The 27301-nt window shown below is 43.7% G+C and overlaps 1 long non-coding RNA gene across 1 annotated transcript in view; it reads right to left on the bottom strand.

Moving 5' to 3' along the window:
* Window positions 1-10902: 10902 nt before the first annotated feature.
* LOC107052010 overlaps window positions 10903-27301 on the bottom strand; it is a 31305-nt gene continuing 14906 nt past the window's right edge. Inside the window, exon 3 of the long non-coding RNA XR_001464077.4 lies at window positions 10903-11064. This is a non-coding gene — a long non-coding RNA (uncharacterized LOC107052010). The remainder of the gene's footprint in view (window positions 11065-27301) is intronic.

Here is a 27301-nt window from a genome sequence, read left to right as displayed (position 1 = left end):
GCAATATACTGGTATATTGAGCAAAAATTCATCTCGTTTTAAAAGCCCCTCTGGCCATTATAGAGTAAGATTATAGGACGAATCAAGTCCAACACATTATCATCTGCACAAAGCCACTGAGTTCTGTCCAGATTCCTTGACTCTTAAAGGCACAGTAGCCAAGTGACCACATCGTTTATCATTTCTGCTTCCCTGAAGAGCACTAAAGGAACTCAAATAGCAGGCTACCAAACAACCGCTTACTGGTACGGTAATTGGGCCACCTGGTGCCAAAGCCATTGCAGATGGCAAATACAGCACAAATCCTAGAAAAAAAGGGCTACGGGAAATACAGGGCAGGAAGCAATTTCTGGACCAAAGCTGGAGAAACTATAATAAAGAAGAGAATTATTCAGGATGAGGATAAACACAATAAGCTGAGGAAGAGCCATCATAAGTTTTGAAGAGGAATGTCATGGCTCTCAAATCTGTTAGAGTGCTCTGAAGGAGTCTGTGTAGGTAAAGGTGATACAAGGAACATAGAGCACTTGGATTCCCTGGAAGTACATAGAATCATCTGAGTTGGAAGGGACCCTTAAAGGCCATCTGGTCCAACTCCCCTGCACTGAACAGGGACACCTACAGCTCCATCAGCGCTCAGAGCCCCATCCAGCCTGACCTTGAATGCCTCCAAGGACAGGGCAACCACCACCCCCCTGGGCAACCTGTGCCAGTGCCTCACTGCCCTTATCATAAAAAACTTCTTCCTTATATCTAGTCTAAATCTTCCCCCCTTCTAGTTTGAAGCTTCTCAAAGTCCCTCAGCAAAAGCTGTTACAGAAGCAAGGCTGGTGTACAAGAAGTTTTAATGTAGTTACATAGGTAGAAACAAAACAGCCGTAAGTGGTTGTTTCTCACAAGGGAAGGAAGTTTTGAAAGCAATCTCCAATAATCACTGTTGTTTAATATATTCATTAGTGGCCCAGAAAAGGGGATAAATAGTTTCACGACTTCAAGAATTTCATATCAGCAGCCAATAAGAAGGTAACAGCAAATAGCTGTGGAAGGACTCTCTGTAATGAGCTACTCAATGATAAAACGACAAACAAAATTCAGTGTCAGTAAACAGAAAGTAATGCACTGGGGAAAAATAACTGGTGCCACAAATATCCAGGGATAGGCCTTAAGTTTGGTATAACTATGTAGGAAAGAGGGGGTCTAAGCGGATGGTTTGGGAGAGGAGAGCTCAGCGGGGGTTAGAAGGGAAAATGAGAGTTAGGCATTTTTAGGGAAAGAACTAGGGCTGAAGAGAAGACCTGGTCATTTCCCATATCCTACCTAATGTAGGATGTAATTCTCTATTTCAAAAAAGCACACACAAAAACTAGAAGGGAAGAGGGTCAAGAAGGATATGTGCCATTTGAGACAAACCATATGGGTAAGGGCCTTTGGTTTTAGGGTAGAGATCCAGTGTGTACTACTCTGGATGAGCTCTGTAGAGCTCTGCAAAGCCAGAAGCAGCACACAGAAAGGGTCTAAAGATTAACTCTTCAACACTGCTCACTGTGCAAGAACTGGGGCAGGTGAAAAACTGGAGGAAGTCTGTGTGTCATCCTTCAGAGCAAAGGAGGGGTACCACAGGAGCCAGATGCACAAATGATTACTAAAAGAGATCGGGAAATACACAGAGGAAAGTCTGTTGCTGGGTCAGACAACTCAGCTGTTGTCCTCAAATCTGCCCAGACTGCTACTTTACAGGTAGGACAGGTCTTCTCCCACTTCACCTCTGCCTCCCCAGAATGTCTGGCTGTTCACCCCCTCTCTCCTGCCCATTGCTTGCTCCTTGCCCCACTTCTTTACTCCAAGCAGACAATGCTGCCTATTGGAGCATCCCTGTTTGCATTACTTCTGCCATCAGCCCCTGTCCCCAGCAGAAATATCAGCTCTGAGCATGGATCTACTAAAACACTTTCCTAGAGCATCCACCACTGCAGAACGTTACTGTTCTGGCGCAGGTTCAAGTTTCCAGACTCGTAACGTGTAGGCTGTTTCTGCCTGATGCTTTGAGGTTAACCTCCCTGTTTTGCTCGAAGCCACTCTTGCAATATTGAGGCGTTTATACAGTGTGGAGCTGATGCAAACAGATGTGGCTCAGGAGACTCAGAATCAGGGATCTGTGGGCACCTTCTGAGAATGCTCAGAGCTGTGGGATTATTCCCCCTGTTGTTGTACAGTGGGGAAAATGCTGGCTGCTCACTGGTGAGAACTCACTCATCCAGCTAGGCAGGCAGCAACGTGTTCCCTTAAGAAAGAGCCTTTACAGAGAAGTCAAGCAGCTGAACCCCACAGCCCACACTCCTGTTGCACAGAAGAGTGGGTGAAAGTCTCCTCACTCTGCTTAACCCCCTCTTTCCTGCAATACATATGGTAAGAGCACATGTAAGAGGAGCAACACATTGCTGGTGTCATCCAGAAGCAACCAACAAGGCAATGGCCAAGAGTGTGCTGACCATTGGCACACAGCTCTCTGTGCACACATTGCAACAAAGCACCGAAGGTTGGGACAAACTCCAAATGAAAGCAAATCTGCTATCTACCACGACACAGTTAGCATTTTTCATAGGATAAAAGGCATTAACAGCAGCCTATAACTTCTAATATTGAGTTAAATTAATTTTTCATTTTTTAATCCTGCACACAGCACAGTTTGTAACATTCCAAGTCATATTTATCTTTTGTGTATTAAAATACTATGCCCTTCTATAAATAGCTACAGGTTTCTTGGCAATGGTGCTGCGACAGTGGATTAATTAAACTGGAAAGCAGAGAGTATGAGGACTAGATTTATATAATGAAAACAATATATCTGCTAACATGGGAGAAATGCTGACACTGTAATAATGCTGATATTAATATTTAGTGCAGAAATCTCACAGCGCATTACTAAGAAAATGTGGTGGGCTGAGGAATTATCAGAAAGCAGAAGTCGCCAGGACAAAATAGAACTGTTGCATCACTGCTAAAGCCATGAATGCTACTCCCACTCAGAAAGATTCATGGGTATCTTGCACATAGGTTGATCTGAAAGTAATGTCTCTTATTTATTTCCAAGGTAACCGCAATCAATATAAAAAGCACAATAATGCCGTTTGATAGAGCAAGGTCTCAGTTACAAAACACTGTTTTTCAACACAGTCTCCATCATGAGCTGTGCATTTTCACCAGTGATGAACAAGAGCCTGCATGCTGCACTCACAAAAACACGCATCAGATGAAGTGACCCACTGTCACCACTGCTGAAATGTACCACCCATTGCCTCACCGTGCTCACATCCACTGTTTGGTCTTCATAAACATTCAGCGAGCGATGATGAATGTCAATGGGTGCCATTGTTGCCACACAGAATAATTCAGTTCCACACCTTTGCTTCACACACGCTTCTGTGTCAGAGCCCATTGTGTCAGAGGGTCCCTCTGCTGCCATCTGTCACACAGCAATAAGTGTAACAGAATATGGGTGGGAAGGTTCAGCCTTTACTCTCACACCACCCTCATCTGCCTCTGACATTGCTGGCCAACACAGTGAATTAGGAGGCATTATTTTCAGAGCAGCCCTCATATTTTAAGGCCCAGCACCTGCAAAGAACTGTCCACTGATCTCTACGTAAACCCCACAGCAGCTGCAGGAATATCTGGATGTTTACTGGATTGCATCCCTAGACAAAACCACACCAGGCTGGGGTCAAACGTGGGCTAGAGAAACTAATGAGAAAAAAAAAAATTAAAAGAAATGATCCTCTCTTTCAGTAGACCAGGTAACTCATATGGACAATGTGTCATATGGTTGCATGTTAGCATAAACTTACTGACTGCAAAATTACAGTTATAGCGTGGAGAACAAACAACCAAATGCTACATCATACAACCTGGTTTGACCTTATGGATCTCTTCCAGGATTTTGTAGAAAGTCCTGGGTAGAAAACTGTCTTCAAAGTTCATACTACAACCAACCAACCAACCAAGGAAGAACCAGAGAAAGCAGCAAAACAGAAAACAATCCCTCGTAGCACCAAGACGTCCCAGGACACTTAAAGACAAGAACGTTGGAACTCACTCAAACTTCACTATACTTGAAAAATGAAAGGCATAACTTCCATTTCACACCTTTCACATTTTAAGTTCTGCCTCATCCCATGGCATTGCACATGATGGGAGCAAACAGGAAAAAGAAAAAAAAACCAAGTTATTTATTAAAATTATAGAATAAAGAGTAAGAGGAAAGATATATACGCATGCCAGTGGTCCAAATAAATTAGGGTCATTTACATCAGTAGACGTTGACAATTTTTACATTTATTATAATATTTTCCACATAACTATTCTATCCAGTGACATTTGTGCTCATATATTAAATATACGTGACAGTATGCAATATATTGCTAAATATTTGACCATTGCTAAATGCTGCAGTGGTTTGAATACATTTACAAACTGTCAAATATTTTAGAGTTTCAAGTGATGTATTTTAGAACTGAATAAAATGAAGATAACTTACAGAGGAAGGGAAAGATTCTCTTCTTGGCTGCTAATAAGCAAGCCCAGTCTCCCTGCAGGTCCGGGAATAGCAGAGCACATCTTTAGTCCCCTTGGAGTTAGGAGTTGGGACTAACAGAGGTGTTAGACGTGTATAGGATCTGCTCTGCCCGTTAAAATCAGTACAGAGCTTTTGAGAGTGTTATAACAGTTCTCAGCTGAGACCCAGGCCAAATATCTTTAATCCCAGCTCATGTAGCACACGTGTTGACATGGGAAGAAGGACATGATATAAGGCAGTGACATCGGAGCTTTTAAAGCAATCTTTCCTCTTGGCACTTGGTGCTTTTATTTGTTTTTCTTTTAAATAAACAGGTTTAACCTGGAATTAGCACAGATTAAATTTATAGCAAGAACAGCAGAAGAAAGTACTCAGAAGACAGACCCTCTCCAGTTCCATCTACTTCAGCCCAAGTCTTGTCCCTCTTCTCCTCCCCAGCTCTCACCCTTCCAGACCAGCATCCCTTAAGCCAGAATCACTACATCCACCAGGCTCCTGCTTCATCTCCCAGCCTCAATCCTTCATTCCCAGGCTTTCTGCCCAGGGCACAGGCTCCTCATCAGGCCCTCTCCAAAGTTCACTGCCTCTCTGTTCCTTCTCTCCCACCTTCCCTTGAGCAGAGCCTTGGGTTTGAAGGGAAAGCACCCAGCTGTTCTCCACCATCCAAATCTGATGTTGGGGTATTTTATTTTTGCACCCAGCAGCTTTAAGGGCTACAGAGAAGTGCAAGCTTCCTATTGTGAGATTGCACCTCTACAAGCCCCGAGGAAAGGAGCAGCACGAAGCCCAGCTTCCACCCCTTCCACCCCACAGCTCTTTCTCCAGGGGAGAGGCAGAGGCTCTTCAGGCAGACAGCCTCACACGCTGCTAAAACCCAACTCCTTCCTGCTGAATATGCATGATCTAAGTTTGTTAAAAGCCTGACAGCTTTGTAAATGTGGGTGGATTCTGACAGAAACTGCAAAAGGCATAGCCTTGAAACAAAAGGCCAATTCCCTGCCAGCTTTCATGCCTCTGCTGCAAAGCATGGGAGTGCCATGCAGTTATAAAGAAAAGATCACCAGAATGGTTTTTGTTAGTTTTGTTTGCATTTATTTCATTATTATTTTTACTTTGCTGTTGCAAAACACTGTTCCAGCCTTCCCCTCCCCCTCAGCCTGATTTTGTGGGATTGCTTTGGCTGAGATCTCACAGCCTGGAGCAGCTAACCTGGTGCAAAAAGCACATCACCAATATGGTTCAACTTCAGCGAAGAAGCAGGCACCTGTAGACAGGGTCTCCTGAAAGTGCCCTGCTTAAAAAAACACACATTCTGCCTCAATTTCTCAGAGCTCAGATCACACAGCATACGCTGTTTTTCATCCCAGTTCGGGATACTGCTGTCTGTAGGGTTAATCCCAGCAATGGAATGGAGACATTTAGGGGAGGCGCAGGCTTGTGCCAGCGTGGCAAGGTGCTATGCCGTTCTGCGGGGAAAGGCTTTTAATTAAAAAGCAGTTCCAGGGAAAGGGATGAACTGAAACACAAAACCGTTGCATCTAGTGTTAGCTAACGGCTTATTCTAAACATTTGTCAGGTGCTTTGAGTCCAGGCTAGGTTCCAGGAATGCTGAATAAACATAAATAAATATTCTCCCCTCCCTGCCCTGAATAGGCTATAAGCAAAGCCCTACAAGCTGCCTGCAGAGTTTAAGGAAGGAAACAGATGTAGGAAATTTTACAAGCATTCCCTCAGATTCGCTGTGAACACCGGACAAGCATTCAGAAAGCAAAGTGAGCTGTCAGGTGTGCAAAGCTTCTGTTCAGAGCCAAGATCTGGCCCAGCCTCCACGCTGCTGGAGATGCCATCCTGGTCCTTACCTCCTCCTGGAGCAGACAGCACCTGTCTGAGGGCACTGTGTGTCCCAGAAGGCAGCACAGCCAGCACAGCTCATCCATTTGTCATGAGCATCAGGAGCTCCAGCTCCTGTCAAACCCAGCGGTGGCTGCAGCTGACAGCCCCTTGTGCTGCTCCGTGCTATCCTTTCCTCTTCTCTACCTCTGCATGTGTAGAAGTTGGTCACAGAAGCCCGGCTGGCTCTCATCGCAGTGCTGAACATACCCAGAGTTGAGCTTTCTGTTTGTGGGCCAGAATTCTCAGCTTGTTCCAGGCAGCCACTGCTGCTCCTCGGTCAATTTTGTTGGGCTTTTTTACTTTGTTGGGCGGTTCCAGATGAGAGAAACATGGTTCAGGCATTACAAAGTAGCTCAAATGATGCAAACAATTCTCGTTACAGTATATCACAGAGCTCTGCATATGGAAACAGACAGGCTGGAAGGTCTCTGTCCATTGCCACCAAAGGAGAAGTGGCTGTCGCTGTCACACTCTACTCCAGTTTCAGAGGTTCTGGGCTCTATGCAAAGCTCCCCAGTAAGTGCTCATCTCCACTGTGCTGAAAGAAGGCATCCATGTTCCTAAAAGCCTAAGGAACGCTTTAGTCTCCAGACTCCACACTGAGGCTTGGGCCATTGGGATGCACATTTGTTCCAGCATCCCACCCAGGTTCTGCCCTGGGAAGCCCACGAAGGGGACTTACTCTGCCACTTACTTCGCTCTGACAAAGCCCTTGCGGGGTATGCACATTAATTACATTCCTTCTTTCAGGGAATGGTTTATGTTAGGACACCCAGAATCAAGTCTTTTGCTACAGGCTCAGCCCTGTCAGATGTTAAACGCCTCTTTCTTGCCCAACGAACAGCCTCAGCTGAAAGCCCCCAAAGCCAAAATCCCATCGCTACCTATTCAAGATGATTTCATCCACAAACCGTTACAGGTCAAATGAGTCTCACCACCAGGAAAGCTGCACCAGAGGAGCATTACCTGACAGTAAGAACCAATCCTGTTATTCAAGAATCAATAGATAAGCATCCCTCTCTTTTTTTGGATATCGACTCGGTATTACAGAAAGAAAGGCTTCCTTTACACCCGTCTGGTTCAATTCCCCTTCCAACAAACATATGCGCGCACACACCCCATCCTAGGAAGAGGAATGGTAATTATTTCCCCAGAGAACAATAATTTTGCAATAAATTTCAGAAGCAGCATGATTTGGCAAATTAAGCTGAGAGCCAAGGATACTAAATACAGTCGATTTCTTTGAAGCCTGTGGTATCAAAATTGTTTCCCAAATCCCTTTAAACACTTTCACTTTGGAAGGATAAACGCAGAGATCTTCATATAGCTCATAGCTTGTGCTTTCCAATGAGCAAGAACCTAAAGCTGACTCAAGAGCAGTGTTCTCCCAGCTGGTAAGTCACACACGCACAGCTCTGCCCGCCACGTGCTGGAATTTCATTTCATTCCAATGAACCATTGCTCATCAATAGGCTGATAATAGAAGCGCTATTGATAGCAGGCTCCTGCTCAAAGCAGTGGCATTTTTTACTGTCATTGTTCACATTTGGCCCCTTCCACAAGTCAAACGGCCTTTCTCAGATCTTCCTATTACTTAGCTGAAAGCAGAGACGCCATACCCCTACAAAAAAAAATGGCTAAAAGCACAGTTTCCTTACAAAAACAGCGGTGTCCTGCCAACACACAGCCTGTCGGGAAGTTACAACTGTTGGAGCATTTCTGTGTGGCTGGGGGGTTCTGCTCAAATGCTTTTATTCATTTATTTTCCCTATGGCACGGGGAGGAACATATTTAGCTCCTAAAAAGATCCATCCCTTCGTAAGTTGTTCCTTCTCTCTTCGCTAGGATAAATGCCATCTCAAAGACATCAATACCCATAAACGTGGCGGATTTATAGTGCACTTCCAAGAATAATATTAAACATATCCTTTAAACTTCTTTTTGGAAGGCTTTAGATTTCCCCCTCCCCCCTTTCAGAATCATTTAAGAGATGTTAAGTCACCTTCAAAGAATTTGCAACTCCTTTGAAGTACAGTACAAAAAAAAAAAAAAGGGGAGACTTCAACATCTTCCGAACAGTTGCAGGTAACGTGTGAGAATTTCTGAAGGCAGACACAGAAAGAGCTGTTTAATGCCAAGTTCCTACCTCCTACCCTGAAAACATACTCTTTGCCGAAGTCAATTTTACAAGCATGCTTTTGTTAAGCTCCCTCCTTACACTCCAATGGCACTGAACATGAACGACAAGGATTTCCCCCCCCTCTCTTCTTCGGATAACTTATACTTCATTTTTAAGGGAGAAGATGCTTTTACAATCAGCCAATCCCTTTGCAGCAGCACTTTGGTTTGTAGCAGTGCCTTGCTTTCCCTGCATGGAGCCAACACATATCTCCACTGCCTCATTTCTTACTTACAGATTCAATTTGGTGTTGTTAAGCGGGAAGGCATCTTCATACTTGTCAAACATTTTCCATTTTGTGACGATGTTGCCAGGGATTGTCAGTAGTAAGTCTCTAGGAACAAAATGTTCCTGAGCAAAATATATCACTCACTCTTGGTCAATTAATAAAGTCTTTAAAAACGTCTCTTAAAACATCCAAATTTTAGCTTGCTCCCAACTCTCTTAACATACATGCTGCAGATTGATGCCATTGCCCAACCACCTGAAAAAAATTACTTCTAGCAAATGAGAAAATATTTCTGTTCTTTTAAGTTCGGAGTGCAGAAGTTTTGCATAATTAAAATGTTTTCCGATTATTACTAGCAGTCCAAAGGTTAAATACTTCTCCTTGCTAGTATACACCACATAATTGAGAGGAAGCAAGTGAGTTTATTCTCTGAAAGGCCATGAAAGAAAGAAAAAAAAACAGAAGTTTATTTGTGCTTGCAAATCCTTTCAGGTCTAAAGAACCAGCAAGATAATAAATTGTTTTTGTTGAAAACAGGAAGTTTGGCAAAGATGCAAAAGGACAGCTAAACTTTGGCTAGACAACCCAAAACACTGTGTTCTACTTTGAAAGCATTTCCAACAACAAAAAAGAGTGAAGTGCCTTGAATCCATAGAAAGCTAAAGGAACAGCAAAGGCATCTGGCAGCAGGAATTTGTTGCCAAACTTGTGGTTGCGTTGTGTTGGCTTACGGACTGGTTTGCCAGTTTTCAGTAACTTGCATCAAGCGCAGCTGAAACCCACATTTCTAAAGCCTCAGATGGTGTCAGAGCTAGAGAAGCCTCAAGGAGTCTCCCTTCCTCTTCTCATCTGGTCAGAACCAAAGGGATAAATAAATAAGCATCACCACAGCAGTCTGACTCTGAAAGGGGGACAAGCAACCCTTGACAATGTGGCCACAAAGTCTGACGCTGTGCAACCCATGCAATGCAATGTGGTGCCATTGGGGTTGTGCAGCATCCTTCCTGCCCCACCATCAGGCCAGCAGGACCCTCTCCTGGGAGAAGGCATCACGATTTACAGGACATCTATCTTACATGCAAAATCATTTGACTTTGAAAAGAATGTATGCTCATAGTACAAGCACTCCGGACACCACTGGAAACGTTAAGATGATTCAGTCTTCCCAAAGAATTTCAGATGGGTTACAGGATTAATGTGGCTGCTACATCTGGGGAGAAGCCAGTGATTATGCTTATGGAAGGCTCCAGCACCATGCCCTTCTCACTCTGCGGCACAATTTTGGCCTGGGTGGATGAGCTGCATCCCAGCAGTCATACAGGGCTCAGGTGATGCTACATCTTAGGAGCCACCCCAAGAAGCTGCTCACATATTGCTGCCTTGTTTTGAGGGGAAAGATTTCCAACCACATGGATACAAGCTGTACCATGGCACTTGCCGAAAGGAATGGAGAACAAATCCCCAAGCACTTCACTAATACAAACCAAGGAAATTAAGCAAAAGGTCCCTTCCAGTACTACATCACGTGCATTGACATAAGGAAAAGTTAGATAGATGAACTCTACTTCGCTGGATAGAACTGCCCACAATTAATCCAAGAGCCTCCTCTCCCAAACCAACTATTTTTTTTTTATTTTTTTATCTCCCTCACCACCTTTATTATGAAAATGCATATCTCCAAACCACTACTGCAGAAGTCCACTGGACTCTTTGGGCTAAGCAAAGCATGAACGTGCCTTTGCTTTACGGTGTCCACTCTGGGACAGCTGAACAACATCAAGCTTATAGAAAGCTGGAAGCCTGATGTTCCCAGCCCCTTGAAAATCTAAGTATGGTATTTCATATTTAGCACCCAGATCCTCAACATTTGCTCCTAGAGAGCAACAATGACAACAGTAACAGCATCCACACCCTGCACCACAACAATTATCTGATGAAAACAAAGCACTTCGCAAGGGAGGCGAAACATCAGCATTCTTGATTTAGGAACTGTGCAACCAGAGGATAAGAAATGAAGTCACCTACCAGGCCCATTGAGCTGAAGCAGCAGCAGAGCCGGAGTCCCTGTGCAGATCCCCAATACAAGCCTTTATGCGCTGGGCCACACCTTGAGTAGAGCAGGTAGTATCATGCTTGACTCTCTCACAGAGCTGGTTAAGCCATAGTTAGGATCAGGAAGCACTTCAAAAGCTGTGGAATAATAATAATAAAAGAAGCACCATATAAATGCAAAGCATAATTATTATTCAACAGATATTGGAAAAATTACTGCAGTTTGTATTTGTTTTTCTGTATTTGTGGGATTTATGTTGTTTCAACACTCGAACAGATTTTGATAATGACACCATCTGTTAATTCTCACCCCTCACTAAATTAGAACAAGTGGCAGAATTGTTAGATCGCAGCTTTACAGATCCCAGCTTAACAAATCGGAGCCCAGGGTCAGTATGAGGGATTACCAGTGGTGGGACACAGCACCCAGCAAGGCACCACTTCCAACCACACCTCAGGGAAGAGCAGGGGATCAGCAGGAGCAGCACCACTCCCACAGAACCCTCTGGAAAAGATCTTTGGGAAGTGACATCCTCTGTCCTGTTCTCACTATGTGAAGTTCACTACCTTAGGTTCTGTTCAGACTGGTGGCCAGGAGCAGGTGAGTATTTCAGATTTGATTTATCTACATGATGGGATGGACACCTGGGTGCAAGTTAAAGGCTTGCTAGTTAAAACCAGCTTCAGGTGTGTCTGCATGAGGCAACTGTACCCCTAGCTAGATGACTCCTTAAATCAACAGTGCTAGATTAGGGTTCAAGATGGTGTAAGTTATGACTATTCCATACCCAGAACAAATGAGCTGCCTGCAAAAAAAATAAAAAAAATAAAAAAAAATATGCCTGTTGAGCCAGATGACCACAAGCATATATTAATAATACATATTCAAGTAAAATATAAGCTTACAATTAGTTTGTAGGTTTTTCTCTCCTATTTGCCATAAATACTGATATCTCTACTCTACGCTTAAGGTATATTCTTCCTTGCTCTCTGTGATTGTGTGAGTTTATATTAGCTTAAAACACATGCAAAAGGGTGATCATGCCACATGCAGGACACACTCTGAAAATAGATGGCTCCTGGTCTCTGGACAACTTTTTGTATAGGCTGTTGGACATCCCTTAGTTTTTCTGAGAGCCTTTTAACCCTCTCCTCCTGAATTCGTCTTGAACATGCCATTCTTTTCTCAGGTAGTGAATTAAATTTGATTCAATTGAAACCTATTTAATGTAGCCATTTTTTAAAAAGAATGGACTTTTACCACACGTTGTAATACAAGGATGCCTCACTATACAAGGCAACAGGGAGTCCATGAATGTTATTTATGAATGTTTGGGACACATTTACAAAATCTCAGCCCTCCACGCTGATGATTATGCAAGTCAGGCACAGTACTGCTTCTTAGACACTTACTTGTCTAGCAATACCCCTGGTGGAGCTCACCATATTAAACTTGTTTGGTATTCATCATCACTGTAACACCTAATTACCTTATGTCCAGGAATGAAATAGGTTTCCTACCTGCCATAAACACAATTTCCCATTGCCTTATAAGGACTTACAAGAAAGTGGATGTAATGCAGGAAAATGGGCTTCTTTCCTCTTTAGACTGGAATCTAAAGGTATATCTCAGGATATGTTTGTATCAAGAAGACAACTGGGTGAAGCACAGGGACCATTTGTCTGTCCTAAAGTCATACAAAATATCAGTGGTAGGCTTAAGCAAAAGTCTTTAGATTTTCCAAACTCTATTTCCATGTCTGGAAGTCAACCCTTCCAACCAGAATTTCCTCCAGCAGAAGAAGTGCGAGCTCTCACAGCATCACAGAACTTTAGGCCTTGGAAAGAACCTCTGCAGATCATCCAGTCTAACTTACTGCTGAAGCACTACAGTAGGTTAGAGAATCATGGAACTGTTTGAGTTGGAAGAGACTCTTAAAGGTCATCTGGTACAACCTCCCTGCAAAGAACAAGGACACTTACAGCTCAATCAGGTGCTTATAGCTTGTCCAGCCTGACCCTCAATGTCTCCAGGGACAGGGCGTCCACCCACTCTCTAGGCAACCTGTGCCAGTGCCTCACAATTCTTACCGTAAAAACTTTCTTTATATCCAATCTAAATCTCCCCTGGGCCTACTTCTCAGCCTGCCTAGGTCTCTCTGAATTGCATTCTGCCCATTGGGTGTGTTGACCACACTACGCAGCTAGGTGTCATCCACAAACTTGCTGAGGATGCACTTTATCTCACTGTCAATGCCATTGAAGAAGATGTTAAAGAGCACTGGTCCCAGCACTGACCCCGAGGGACACCACTCACCACTGATCTCCATCCAGACACTGAACTGACACACTGACCACCACTTTCAGAGTATGATTTCACAATCAGTTACTTGTCCATCAAACAGTCTACCCATCAAATCCACATCTTTCCAACTTGGAGAGAAGGGTGTTACAGGGGACCGTGTCAAAGATCTTTCTAAAGTCCAGATAGATGACATCAGTGGCTCTTCCCTTGTCTACTGACAAGCTTATGCCATTGCAGAAAGACACTAGGTTGGTCAGGCAGAACCTAATCTTGGTGAAGCTATGCTGATTGTCTCGTATCACCTCCCTCTCTTCCATGTGCCTTAGCATAGCATCCAGGATCCAGGATCTTCCCCGGCACTGAGGTGAGGCTGACTGGTTGGTTGTTCCCTGGATCATCCTTTCTATCCTTTAGAATGAGTGTGACATTGCCTTTTTATCCAGTCATCAGGGACTTCACCTGACTGCCATAACTTTTCAAATATCATTGAGAGTGGCTTGGCAACTACGACATCCGGTTCCCTTGGGACTCTTATTGGGACCAACAGACTGATGGATTTTCAAAAATCTCATCTTTGCTTACAGTGGGAGGGGTATTGTTCTCCTAGTTCTCACCTTCTGAACCATCTGCTCTAGGGGTGTGTGAAGAGCAGTTGCCAGTCAAGACTGAGGCAAAAAAGTTGAGTATCTGAACTTTCTCCTCATCCATTGTCACCAGCGCTCCTGTATCGCTCACACTGACTGTGACTATTTGAAGCATATTGCCGTTAGCTCAGAGTGCACCCTAAGTGACATCAAGCCACTTGCTGCTGTTATTGAGGGGCAATTATTCCTAAAAAGGAAGAAGAACGAGGCATTTACTAGGCATTATGGGCACATGGTTGACATCACTGGAAGCCAATCAGGATCCCTGAATTCAGGCCAGCTTTCTAAAGCCCTTTATGTCACTGCTTTACAAAAGGTATTTGATACCATTGCTGCATTCTCAGATATGATCTCATCCTTGACCCTGTTTGGCACTCTTAGGAATAGCTCCCTCAGGTTTACTTTTATCAGGTCATAAAGGACACCATATTCCCTTGACTATAAGATGTACTAAAACTTGTATCATTTGTAACTGGAAATCCTGTAAAGCTGCCTGACATTTTTGGTTGACAAAAATCTGAAGTCAAAGTTGGAATGGACAAGGAGGAAGCTTCTAGGATTACAAAAGGGTGTGTTTAGTAGAGGAAACTGAAATCTGGAGCACTATTCCCTAAATACTGTAAGGGCCAAGACTTTGTGTAGTAACAGCAGGGCTGTGTCCCTTTTTGGAGTAATAAACACATGGTCCCTCACTGCCTTGTCTCAATAAAATTACAAATACATGTTATGTATGATATTAAATATTTTCAGTCTTTCCCAGCTCTTCTCTAATTGGACGTATTTTACAACAATTGCTGCAATTTTCAACCGAGCTTTCTGTGAGGAACCAGAGCAGTGCACAGACACCTCACAGTGACCTGGGGGCTCATGGAGTTACCCTTTATTTTGCAGAGATGCAAACTAAGTATGCGGAATTAAACAGTTTGCCTGGCATCACAGAGTGGTCAGATATTTGGGGCAGAATATAAGCAATGCGCTAACCAGCATTGTGAATCTCAACAAGCTGGCAGGTTGGGGGGGGGCACCAAGGGGCCAAGAAGACTCAAGTCACAGCTGGCACAGGCCAGCATACAAGATGAGGGGCAGAGAATAAGCGGAGGCTAAATATACTCCAACTCCTTGTAGACTCTGTGCTGGCAGTGGGCCAGCCTGCTGCAGCAATAGCCAGGGTAGGTTTGAAGCACACTCCACTGCCAGCTAGTCAGCTCTGCTTTAAACTAACCCAGCTGATTTTATACCGAAACAGATGATGGGTCCCCATAAAACCAATTACACAAGCAGACATGAGCGGGGAAGGCTCTAGATGAAGTGTGGTGCTTTACAAATATCTTGAACCTTCACCGTCTTCCCAGCAGTGGCTGTTGACAGTGACCTAAATTCTTAAATCCATCAGAAAGACAAAGTTGCTGGTTAACCTAAGCTACATCACTTCCAGGGGGCTTTGTCTAAAAGCGCTATACAGATGATGAAGAGAGGCTTTTTGAGACCATTCCTCCATTTGATGTCAACATGTAGCAATGAATTCACTCAAGAAGTTCCTGTGGATTGCTTTCCTGTTAGAGTCATCCATTTCTCTGGGCTCCTTTTATTACAGCCTCTGATCTTTCCAACTAAAAGAAACCACAATACTGCTTTACTGGAGACTTGTTTAAGTCCTGATATAAAATGATGCTCACGTATACCGTTAACAATTCCACTACAATCCAACCACTTAGTATTAAATCAGTTTAGATAAAATAAAACCCTGGTGTCTGTAAAAGTATGTGTATTTGCATGGATATAAATATACTTCAACTGCTAAATTTACATGCTGAGCCTACATTTTCTGCAATAAAATATTTAAGTGGTTTCAACTCTACAGTGAGATTTAGAAAAAAAAATACACAAAAACTCATAAGATAGAACAAGATATCAGCATAGGACAGCACTGACTGGACACAATCAATCACCTGTATGAGTACAAAATAAATATCTTCACTGTGGACTGGCAAGAGCTAATATGGATCTTAAGAGACAAATGGCTTCAATAATACCACCTAATGCAATAGTAAACTAGGACTAAGCTTCCATTTTAATGCCTAGCACTTAAATATCTGGAAAGTCTGATAAAGAACTGCCTGAGGCTGAGCCAAAACAGAGTGAAATGTGGGGCTGTGGTCCAGCCCCATCACACGACTGAAGCTGGTGGAGGCCTAGGAGAGCAGTTAGCCACTACCATGGAGTCCAGTAATAGCTAAATGCTTTGTTTCCCTTCCCAGTTCATTGTTCCCTATGCTTTGGAAACTGGCCTTTCCTGAAAAGCCACCTTTGTGGTCGCTCAGTCATCACTGAGGCTGGACTGGTGGCAGGACTTGCTTGAGCTGAGTCCTGGTAGTTCAAGTGGAAGCTCTCCCACTTGTCATCACAGAATATATGACCTTATTACTCCTCCCTCAGTTCTGGCACTGACTGCTAACACTGTTTGCAGCCAGTGAAGTTTCCTCAGTGCTCTCTGCTGTCGTCTCTCCCAGCTCCTTCTGCTTTTGTTTTCCAATTGCAGCAAAAATATGTGAATCCCATTTTCTGCCAACACCAAGATGAACAAACTCCAGAAAACAACATGAAAGATAGCAAAGCAGGAAGAAACGTCATCGGGTTATGCTTCTGGCAAAGGACATGTTCAAAGCTGCAGGAATGTATCGGTGTATGGACAAGATGATGCCACTTGTTGCTGCTGTGTGTGGACAGATTAATGAACCGTGGCCCTCAGCAGCTCGGATTTATCTCGGATTTTGCTGGCTGGGAGCACAGAGTTAGAGAAGCCACAGGACAAGCCCATCATCATGGAGAAAGTTGGCAACAGAGTGAGACCTGCTGGCTTGCCGCCCTGGGCTCTGAGCTTCCTGCAAGCTTCTTGCTAGCAAGGGGCATTGTAGAAGAGCTGTGGACCCAGGTGGTCCAGGGCAAGGCAGCTCCTTTTCCACTGGCTTTGAGAAGGTGGTCGGCTGGGATGGGGAGATGGCAGCCCAGCAGATCCTCGCTGGCTCAGAGCAGTCCCTCTGGTCGAGCTCCCCTTGCACAGCCCTATCCAACAGGCATTGTCTGGAAGCAATTAGAGAGACTTTTATTTTTTTTCCATCGTTGCCTGACAACCTCAGCAGACGCACATGTAGTCATCCCCCTCTGCTTCTAAAGAACTTTGCTTACTATTAACTATTTAAATGTTGAAAGTATTAAAGCTAATTGAACTCATTGCTCAGAGAACTGAGTCTGAGGTCAACTGTCGTCTACGGTAACACTGTTTGGGTAAAAGGACTTGGGGGTAGTTTAGAAATCTTTAGAAAAGCGCTCATGCCTGCCCATATACTTGTCAGTCCTACTTGTCGTTACTGGTGGGATTTTTGGTCAGGCAAACAGATGGCACTGCTTTCAGAACTCCTCCATGAGCAGTTGAAAGAACCAGCTACTGAGTCAGCTCTGAGAGTAGTGACACGAGATGCTCCTAGGCCAAATTTAAGCATCTTGCTTCGGGTGCTTCGCATGGGACAGTCATTCTCTATGGTCCCTGGTGGGGCAAGGGAGGGGGGAAGATAAGTTCTTCCATAGGACAATTCTGATTCATATTTAGATGCCTTCTGGAGGGACTTTTTTGACGCTGTTTCTTTGTCAGCTGTATGGGAAACCTAGAGAAATCATCCTCCAGCTGTAGATACTGAGAATATCCCCTCGGAGGGTCATACTGAGAAAGACTCCCAGACAGCAAATGAGAAAAGCTGCCTTGACTTCAAAGGTGTTATTGTTGACTTACATCCTGCTGAGGATTCAGCCCAGTGTTTTTAAAATGCTAATGCTCCCCAGCCTGCGGTGAACAAATTTATTCTGATCGCCATACATTCTGGGAGAAAAAAAAGGAAAGGAGGGAGGAGAACTTGGTGGGTCTTAATGGAGCAGCAGAGGATTCATCCCTAAAGGTGGCAGAACATTGGCTGCTGTAAAACCTGAGTGACACCAGGACCAGATCTTAGAGCAGTGCTGTTCTCTCAGTGCTGTGAGAGCACCTCACAGAATCATGGAATCACAGAATGGCTTAGGTTGGAGTGGACCTTAAAGATCACCTAGTTCTAACCCAAGCTCCTCACCACCCTCCAAGTAAAAAAAATTCCTCCTAACATCTAACCTAAATCTCAACTCTTATAGTTTCAAGCCATTCATCCTTGTCCTATCACTATCAGACCATGTAGAAAGTCAGTCTCTCTTCCACTTGGAAGCTCCCTACAAGTACTGGAAGACTGCAATGAGGTCTCCCCAGAGCCTTCTCTTCTCCAGGCTGAACAAGGCCAGCTCCCTCAACCTCTCTTCATAGTAGAGGTGCTCCAGCCCTCTGAGCATCTTCATGGCCCTCCTCTGGACTCACTCAAACAGTTCCACATCCCTTCTGTACAAGGGACCCCAGGTATGGAAGCAGTACTCCAGAAGGGGCCTCACAAGGGCAGAGATCATCTAAACTGGTAACCTTGAGGGTATGAAGTCCTCTGTTGTTGCCTGGAAAAGGCAGCCTGCTAGAAATAAATAGAGGGTATTGTTCATTTTTTAGAAGCGTGAGTTGTCTTTAAGACATGCCAAGGAATGTGAGCATCCCACACATCCAGAAACTTCACACAGTCAAAGACTGAAAAAAATGAAAATGAGAAGAGACCCCAACAAGGAAGGTTCATACTTTCCCATCTCTCACAACTGGCCAGGTCTGAGGTGAGTAACCTGGAGTTCCTCTTCTGTAGGAGGATGTGAAGCCTGCTGGAAGCATGATCCTGGAAGGTTACAAGGATATGTCCTGCTGTTGGAGAGGGTACCAAGGGACCAGAGGCAGCCAAGTTTAAAAAATGATTGAAGTTATGGTAAGTCCATGCTGTCTTCTCATCAATCATCTGGTCAATCTTCTGGGAGATGACAAGAAACCTCCCATATCCCTTCACATCTCTAAGTGTGGCCTTGCACAAACTTTGGAAAGAACAACATCTGAGCTTCCACCAGGTCTTGAACTAGGGTGAGAGGCTTAGATCCCCAGCAGCACAAGGAGTGGTCACAAAGGACTCGCTCTTTACTTACTGGGTCATCAGCCAAACTTCGTAATGTGCAGACAAATAATGAATTACTACCAAAAGGATATGAACTGTCCACAGCAACTGCAGGGCTCTTCTCAATGAAAGTGAAGGCCTTGCATTTGTCCTCCACATATCAGAATGGGAATAACCTGATGACCTAAGAAGTGGAGTCATTTTTAATACCTGCTCCTTTCTCCCAGTACCTGGAGGGGTAGTCTTGCATGCCTCATCTCACTGGTTATCATTATTATGTCATCCGGATCAATCATTTCAATCTCATTGGGTTGTAAATGCAGCTTTGATCATTCGTTACACTTTGTTAGTATTTATCAGAGCCAGGACTCTGCTAATTTGAAACAGCAGCACTCAAAAAGCAATGAAACCTGGGCTCCACGAGTGCTTGCTTGGAGGAGTGGTGTTTTGTTTGCTTTCTAAATTATCCACTTCTAAAATTTTGCAGACGGCTGCAGGACACAGCTGTGAAAGGCAGGAGGAAATCTTCCCTTCTTCAAGACGGACTTTGTGAGGGCGAAGGTCTGAGCACATGGTGGTTGCTGGAAGCCCATCACTGCTTGAGTGGGTCAGAAATAGACACAGGAGAGCAAAAGCCTGGCAAAGCCTCTCTTTGCTCAAAGTGTGTGTAAGGCTGATCTAATGTGTACTGAAGTCACTGAAATCAGTAGGTCTACTCCTGAAGTGCTCAGGAGCAGGTCTTTTGCCTGTTTTAATTCCTTGTATGCATTGCCTACAGCTTACATTTCATTTAGGACAAAACAAAAGCAGTGGATTTTTATCCCAAGCCCAGGAAGCAAAAGGAGGACTGCACTCCACACGCTCTGCTTAGCGACAACAAGCAAAAATTCTTTAGCACCATCTAGCTAACGTCGAAGGTAACCCACACTGACACTTCCTACAAATCTCTGCCACCGACAGCACTCCCTGGCTTTAGCATGCAGACTTCAAAAGCTGAGAGATAGCCGCTGCATGCTGATGAGCACCCAGGAGCAGGGCGTGCATTTCACATAGAGCCAGATGGGGCATCCATTACTGGCCATGTGAAGTACAAGTGCAAGTTCCTTACAATGATTTGCATCATATCTTGTTCACCAGCCTGGGAAAACACAACAGCAGGGACATGGGAAAGGATGAGAACACCTTTGTTTCCCAAAATGTCACCTAGAATGGCAAATGCTGTGGAAGCAAAACTTAATGCAGGAAGGTTTGGTAAAGCTGAATAAAGAGGTATGCAATTAACAGAGATGGTTGAAAAACTGTGGAGAGAATGGATGGAGGAAATCACAATCAAAATGCTTCACATATTCAAGAAATATTTGCTGAAATCTTCTTGTAGGAATAAAAAACCAACAATACGGGGGACAGTTCAAAGTAGCCAAATATTTTCAAATGAAAGAGCTAGAATTTTCCTTTATTTCTTAAGATCTTATAATGATAAGCTATTGTATAAAATGTAAAAACAAAACCCCAGAAAATCGAGTTGGCAATCTACAATTATTTTCTTCCTAAAACAAACATTTCAAAGTCCCCTTTATAGACCCACTTTGAGGGGAAAAAAAAAATTGAAACCGATGGATATCGTGTTTCAGAATAAAGCCAGACATTAACAACCCAGGGTGCTTCATGAAAAGGACTCTTTCCCTCTAGAAGTTTTATGAACAAAAATGTCTTCTTTTTAGTCTTTAAGTTCTGATAATGAATCAGTGACACTGCTGCTGGCACTGCCTGATGGATAAAGCACAGTCCTCCAAAACGTGAGATTCGGGAATGCCCTTTTCTAACAAATTACCCATGAGCAGTAAAGTACGAGTTTACCAAAGTTCTTGTTTCATGTAGGGCTGAATCTTCATCTGAGAAGAGGATGTCCTCTTCTCACATGGCTTTATCGAGGGAAAAGCCTTACAACACAGAGTAATTGGAAGCATTCCGATGCAGCACTGGCCCCATTACCTGTTTACATGTGGGCCTTCAGAAAAATCATCAGCTGAATTTTAATTTCTCCCCCAGCTAAAACACTGCATTCCATTTTGGTACTGATCTTTCGAGCTAGGTCATTCAGAAACATTTGCCAGACATTCTTGTGCCCCCTCCACCTATTATTTTCTTTAATTTAATGACCCCAAACAATAACATGCCACTTTTACACAGGCAAGGACTTGGGCTTGGACAGAATTCCCTGTCAGAATGCATGTGTTGGAATTGCCTATGAGACTGTGTGTGTATGCTACTCCCACCCCCTCTCACTCCCTGTGTCGGGCTTTCTATTCTACTCTAATTCAGACTAAAGAATCGGTCCTTGCTTCCTTAAAATCACACACAGCCCTACATTTAGCGTTTTGCTGCTGCTTTTGCTTTACCTGCTAAGAACCCTTTCCCCCTCCAAACTGGTTTCATAAACTGGTTGAATTCAGACCTCACAATTGCTTAATTAAATCATACTCTGTATTTCGTACCGAAAGTAGCTCATGAAATCTCTGCATGGACCACTGCAGCAAATCCAGAACTGCATTCACATTTGCAAGATGTTCATGGAATGCATTGCTCATCCTCTTATTCAGTATTTCCAAATTTCAGATGAACGTTTCGACACCCAATGCCAGCTTATAGAGCTTTATGCCTGCAGAAAACAGGTGAATATTTCCAGTGCTCCCAAGTAAGCAAGACCCTTATATCTCCACATGCAGAACTCACGTAGGCAATTAGGAGTCTCAGCCTCACTAAAAACTAATGAAAATACACTAAAATTGAGATTTTTTACCTGAGTCACATGGACCAGTTGCAGTATTTTATAGTCTTCATCTGAAATAGAGGTGTCACGTTGGACACCTCAGCCTGCATTTATGACAACTTTGTTAAACCCATAAGAAGTAAGGAGTCGTTCAATAGCAGTGGCTCAGGAGAACCCACTTTTAGTAATTTGGAACAATCAGAAACGTAATGTTCATGCAGAAATACGATCCAAACCCCTCTGCAGCCAGCACACTTCCCATTTAATGCGAGAGGTATTCGATCAGGCTTATATTGACTGATGGGAGGACGGAAACTGACTCGTTTGGCTTCAAAAAAGCAAATGTCTTTTTTTTTTTCTGAATAATTATTATTATCGTTCAAACAAAATGTATATTTTCTCAGCTTTTTATTTACAATATAAAGTGCTTTCCCCAGTAAATCAACAAATATGAGTATTCATGTCACCAAGTGCTGATGATTAAAAATAATTACTTTAATGGTGGCTGGCCTGATGCCAAACATGATTAGCTTTCGCATTTCAAGCATGATAGTGGATAATTTACATCTCCTTTCACACCAATACCAAACTACTCCTAATGGATTCTATTTTAGTTTTTATGAATTAATAGAAATTTAGTGTCCAATTCGCTACATTATAGCCCCCATTTGCTTTCAAAACCAAAGAATTGTTTCAAAAAAGGGCACTGACTATCAAAATCACATGGGCTCTGCAGGATCCATATCAATAAACCCAGCTTCCACATTGACAGTGTCTTCAGCTATGCTCTTAGGGCTGCTGGAGGCAGAAGAAAACTTTCTTAAACAGGGCAGGGAATCATGTTCACAAGAGGAAAAACCCCAGGAAGGTATGGAAGGACACGTGCAGGTTGGAGTCTCACTCTCCTGCAGCGAAAGACAACCTTCCCACTCACTTCAGAGGACAGGGTTTTATTCTGGATATAGTGAAGGAAATTGGAAATTTGCCTTTTGAAAACATGAGAAGCCGTTCAAGGATCTGGTGGGTAAAAACAGAAAATATGTTTACATTCTTCCCAAGTAGCTTTAAAACCATTTCCCTTTTACCTACCCATTTGGTCTGAGCCCACAGCCCTGTGCTTATCCCAAGGGGACAAACATTGATCTGCACACATGGGATCACATTTGCACTGCGGGGCAAAAAGCATCCAAATGCTCTTTGAGGGAGGAAAAAGAAGAGCCAACAGTTTCCCTTCCACTTGGTTTTGAAGACTCTGCTCAGAGACCATGTGGAAATAAAAAACACAAGAAAGTAATTTCATGGACAAATGGGAAGGTTGGAAGAACAACCTTAGCTTGAAAATATAGGGATGGATGCATATTGGACCCCTGCTTCTTAGTTGGGCACTGATCCAGGGAATGACTCCTTGAGGATGTGAGGTGATAAGGGAAAGCCCGGTAACGCTGCACAGTCAGCAGGCAGGGAAACGACAAGCGAGGCTGAAGCTCCTGCAAGAGCAGACCTCTGCAATGGGTTTCCTCTTCACCCCGGATCTGGGCCTGACAGGTCTGGTGAGGATCCAGCCTGTGCCTGACTGCCATCAGGCCCTGATCCAAAAGGTTGAGCTGCTTTGGGTTGCCACAGGAAGCTGGCAATGTCTTCAAAGAAAAAATCTGGGAAAAGTATCCAAAAAAAGCATCACTAAAAAGAAGTAAAAAGAACCACCTCCAACTCATCCAACTTTCCTCATGCTACATGATATAATTTCTGCTGTCTGTGATACGTTCGGACTGTGCTTAGGGGCTGTAATAATGAGCCCCAAACAAGCAAATATGTTTTGCAGGACCTGTAAACATTTTGTTTCAGTATTCATTTTCTTTTGCTGGTCATTGATGAAAAGAAAATATATTTATCACATGTAAGTCTTCACCTTTCAACCTACTGCTGACGTAGAATATAAACACTCTTATGAAACCCTTCCAATTTACATTTCACTTGACCACAACTCTCATATATACTGACAGACTAAAATTTCCAGTGCTGGCAACCTGAGAAGAAGCACAGAGCACATGGATGTGATGCTGGTTTCTCCATGCTGCTTCCTCAGCTTTATTCTTGACCTTCTATAGGGTCCTGTAGGGGCTGGTGGGAACCCACATCATCCCATCAGGTCAGCGTTTGGTTGTGCACATCCACTCAGCAGCAATTATTGCTGCTGTAATGCTGTTGTGATGCTGGGTTTTAATGGGCAGACAGCTGGTGCAATTTTCGACAAAGGTCACTTGCATCACTTCCCAGAGGGTGTACAACAAATATTTGGAGGAGGGAAGGTGGAGGGAAGAGCAGAAAGAAGTGGTGGTCCCCACCAGTTGGAGCAAGTCTGGAATTGCTTACTTAGTGATAAAACTCAGTATCACAACAGGAAATCCTGCGGCCCAGCCCAGTCCCCCAGATTAAATGCTGTTGATCTGGCAGCACAGCCCTGTTGCTGAGCCATCTCCTCTTGCTAGAAGGCTCCCAGCAACCCCCCCACCTCTCACTTTGGCAGAAATCCGAGCGTGTCCTCCACGCCCCAATTTAAAGCAAACCGCCATGTCATCGCTCCAGCACCAAAACACACAAATACCCTCCCACCTTCATAAAGAAGCAAAACATTAAGCTTTATGGGTACAACAAGTATTATAAAAAAAAAAGCTCGGCTATTTAATGCAATGTTGTGGTTGAGAATTTAACCACACAAAAGGCTGAAAATTCAAACGTACAATTCCCACAGAAACCATAACTTGGCCACGTTTCACATACACGTCAAAGCAGAAACTTTAACAGTGCATTCCCCCATCTGAACCATTGCATCCACTGAAGAGGTACCGCTCTCCTCCTCCCACCTTTGTTCTTTTCTGCTTCATTTTTATTCCTACCCACCTCCCCACTGGTGATATTTACAAATGTTTAGGGGCAAGGATGCCAGGGGGAAGGGCGAGAGGAAGGGCATAGTGGGTACACATATGGCTGTGGTCTCCATGCAGAGGTCAGCTTGCAAATTGCTTCCAGCTTAAGTTGTTCACATCCAGGCTCCCAGGACCAAACCTCCCTTGGGGCAAATGCCAAAATCTGCATTCTATCTCATGGCCTGACGATACGGCACCCTAGCAACAACTAACCCTGGATGGTACTGCCCAAGGGACAGTCCTAAGAACCTCATCTGTCTCCTTGCTCCTTCGGTGTGGGCTGGAAACCTACCAAAGCTGTACCTGAGCCTACTCAGCCCCAGATGTGCCAGTTTCCTGAAGCAGCTGCACAAGAAGTTAAGATGGTTTGCAGCTTGCCCGCTTCATCCCTTAGCGTGAATGAACATTTCTCATTACAAGCCAGGATGGGTGAGGTCAGCCTCTTGTATAAGCCTGGAGTGAAGATGAAAGTCACTGCAGGAGGCTACCTTCATCACTACAAAGTGGATAAGGCCAATTCTACAGAAAATCACAAACTTCAAGCTTATCTGCCCAGCTTTTAGAGCAGCATGCTCACAGTGGTGTACACACAGGCAGTCAAATTTTCCTCCCTTCCCCAGCCTCACTGCTTAGTCCTTTCCTGCCTTCTCCAGGGAAGGAGGTCTAACAGGTAACCAGCTTCTTTATTCCTGAATTTCCAGCCCCAAGGTTGGAGCTAACTTTGCTGGAATGTTTTTACTCATACAAGAAAATGGGCATTTGTGCCTGGAGGGAAGCTGTGAATCCAGCTATTAATCTGGACTGCATGCTCACTTGGCCCGGGGCAGTCACAGCAATCCAAATGGAATATGTTTTACTTAATGTGCCACACCACATCTGTGGTGGCTCTGAGCAGCTTGTCCTGAGTGGCCCGAGTAGTCTGAAATCTGACTTTTTGGCACTAGTGAAATTCAGCTTGTAGAGAGGAGGAAGATAAAGTAATTTCTCAGTTCTTTGTACAAAAATTAAGAACATAAAAATAGAAGAGCCATTCTGAGCCACCAAAGGCCCATCTAAGCCAGCATACCATTTCCCCAGTAGTCAATGGTGGGTGATTCAGAAGCAAATATAAGAAGCATAGCAATTACAGCAATCCCTCTTCTGGTATAACCTCTCAGATTCCAGCAATCAGCAGCTTTGGGACTTCCCGAGCCAGAGGTTGCATCTGGACCCTCGTGTTTAATAGTTCCCAATAGACTTCTCCTCCGTGAATTTGTGTAATCCCTTCTTGAACCCATTTATACCGTTGGCTTCCTCAACATCCTGCGACAAGGAGTTTCACGCTATAATCCTGCACTGTAGGTGTTGGGGAAGCAGGTGGGAAGAAAATCTCCTTTTTGCTGATTTGAACTTGCTGCCTGATTATTTCAGGGAGCACTCTCCAGTTCTAGCAGTACGAAAAGCAGAGGAAAGCTGTTTCCTAGGAACTCCAAACCATTCAGACCTTTATCAGGCTCATTTTTCGCACCACTTTAGCTTCACTTTTACAGGCTAATCACTATTTCACTGCCTATTTACTATCTCTCATAACAAAGTCATTCCATGTATTGGACACCTTTCTCTGTGCTTTTCTGTTTTACTCTTCTGATAAAGGCAGTTCTTCTTTGGCAAAGGACAGTTCTAACAACTAATCAGAGTATATTATTCAGAAAAGCTTAGAAATAAAACCATCTACCTTAAAAATCCAGACATACTAGTAGAAAAAGAAATGGAAAAGTTGATTTTGCACTTTGATGGCTTCATTGACTTCAACTGTGCAACTGAGCTTTAAACAAATTTACACTGGATCTTCATCCAGCTCCTATATATACCTTCATATAGTAATGCAATGATATATTGTTATAATATAATATGTTACTAATTACTCACTAATCACTATAATTGAATTATGTAATAATATATAATTATAAAATGCTATGGCAATATAATACATAACAGACAAATGCATATTACATATGCTAGTTATACATATGTATGCACGCATACTATACTATATTTAAACATAACAAATATATAATACAACCTCTATCTGTGCATAGCTTCCTTCAGCTAACTACCCCACTTCACCCCAAACAGTGATCACTCACTCATTAGGAAAGCAGATGGCGTGCAGCACATGGCACAGTAAAGTGAACTGGGGATACTGGTTATCAGAGACAGCAAACAAAAGGCCCATAGCTTCAGCTTGGCATGGGTGTAAAGGACAAGTCCAGAAAGACCTAGCAGAGCTATGAGATGTGACAGAAATAAATTTAGTCAAATTCAAGCACAGCAAAATGTGTAGGGATAAGTATGCTGCCACAACAAAGCTTTCAGGGCATGTATACTTTCAGGATCTGCAAAGTACTACTACACGTTCCCTTGAGCTCATGAGCCAGGAGGGAGTTCCATTGTCCATCCCACCTCCTCTGCTGTTTTAAGTTGAATACACCCCATGTGGGCAAGTCTTACTGGTCTATGTCCCCTCCAGGGACAGTGTGAAGGTTAGAAGGGAAAGAGAGTAATCTATGGGAAGAGAGACCAGAAATTAGGAGTAAGGGACCAATAGTGTGAGCTGAAGTGCTTGGGATGGAGCTTACCAGTTGCTACCTCCCCTTGCCCAGCACCACAACAAAGAGGCATGGCTGACAGTGACC

This window comes from Gallus gallus, chromosome 3 (assembly GCF_016699485.2).
Source record: "Gallus gallus isolate bGalGal1 chromosome 3, bGalGal1.mat.broiler.GRCg7b, whole genome shotgun sequence".
NCBI lineage: Eukaryota > Metazoa > Chordata > Aves > Galliformes > Phasianidae > Gallus > Gallus gallus.
Note: the sequence above shows the minus strand (reverse complement) of the source record. Positions and strands in the feature narration are given on the sequence as shown.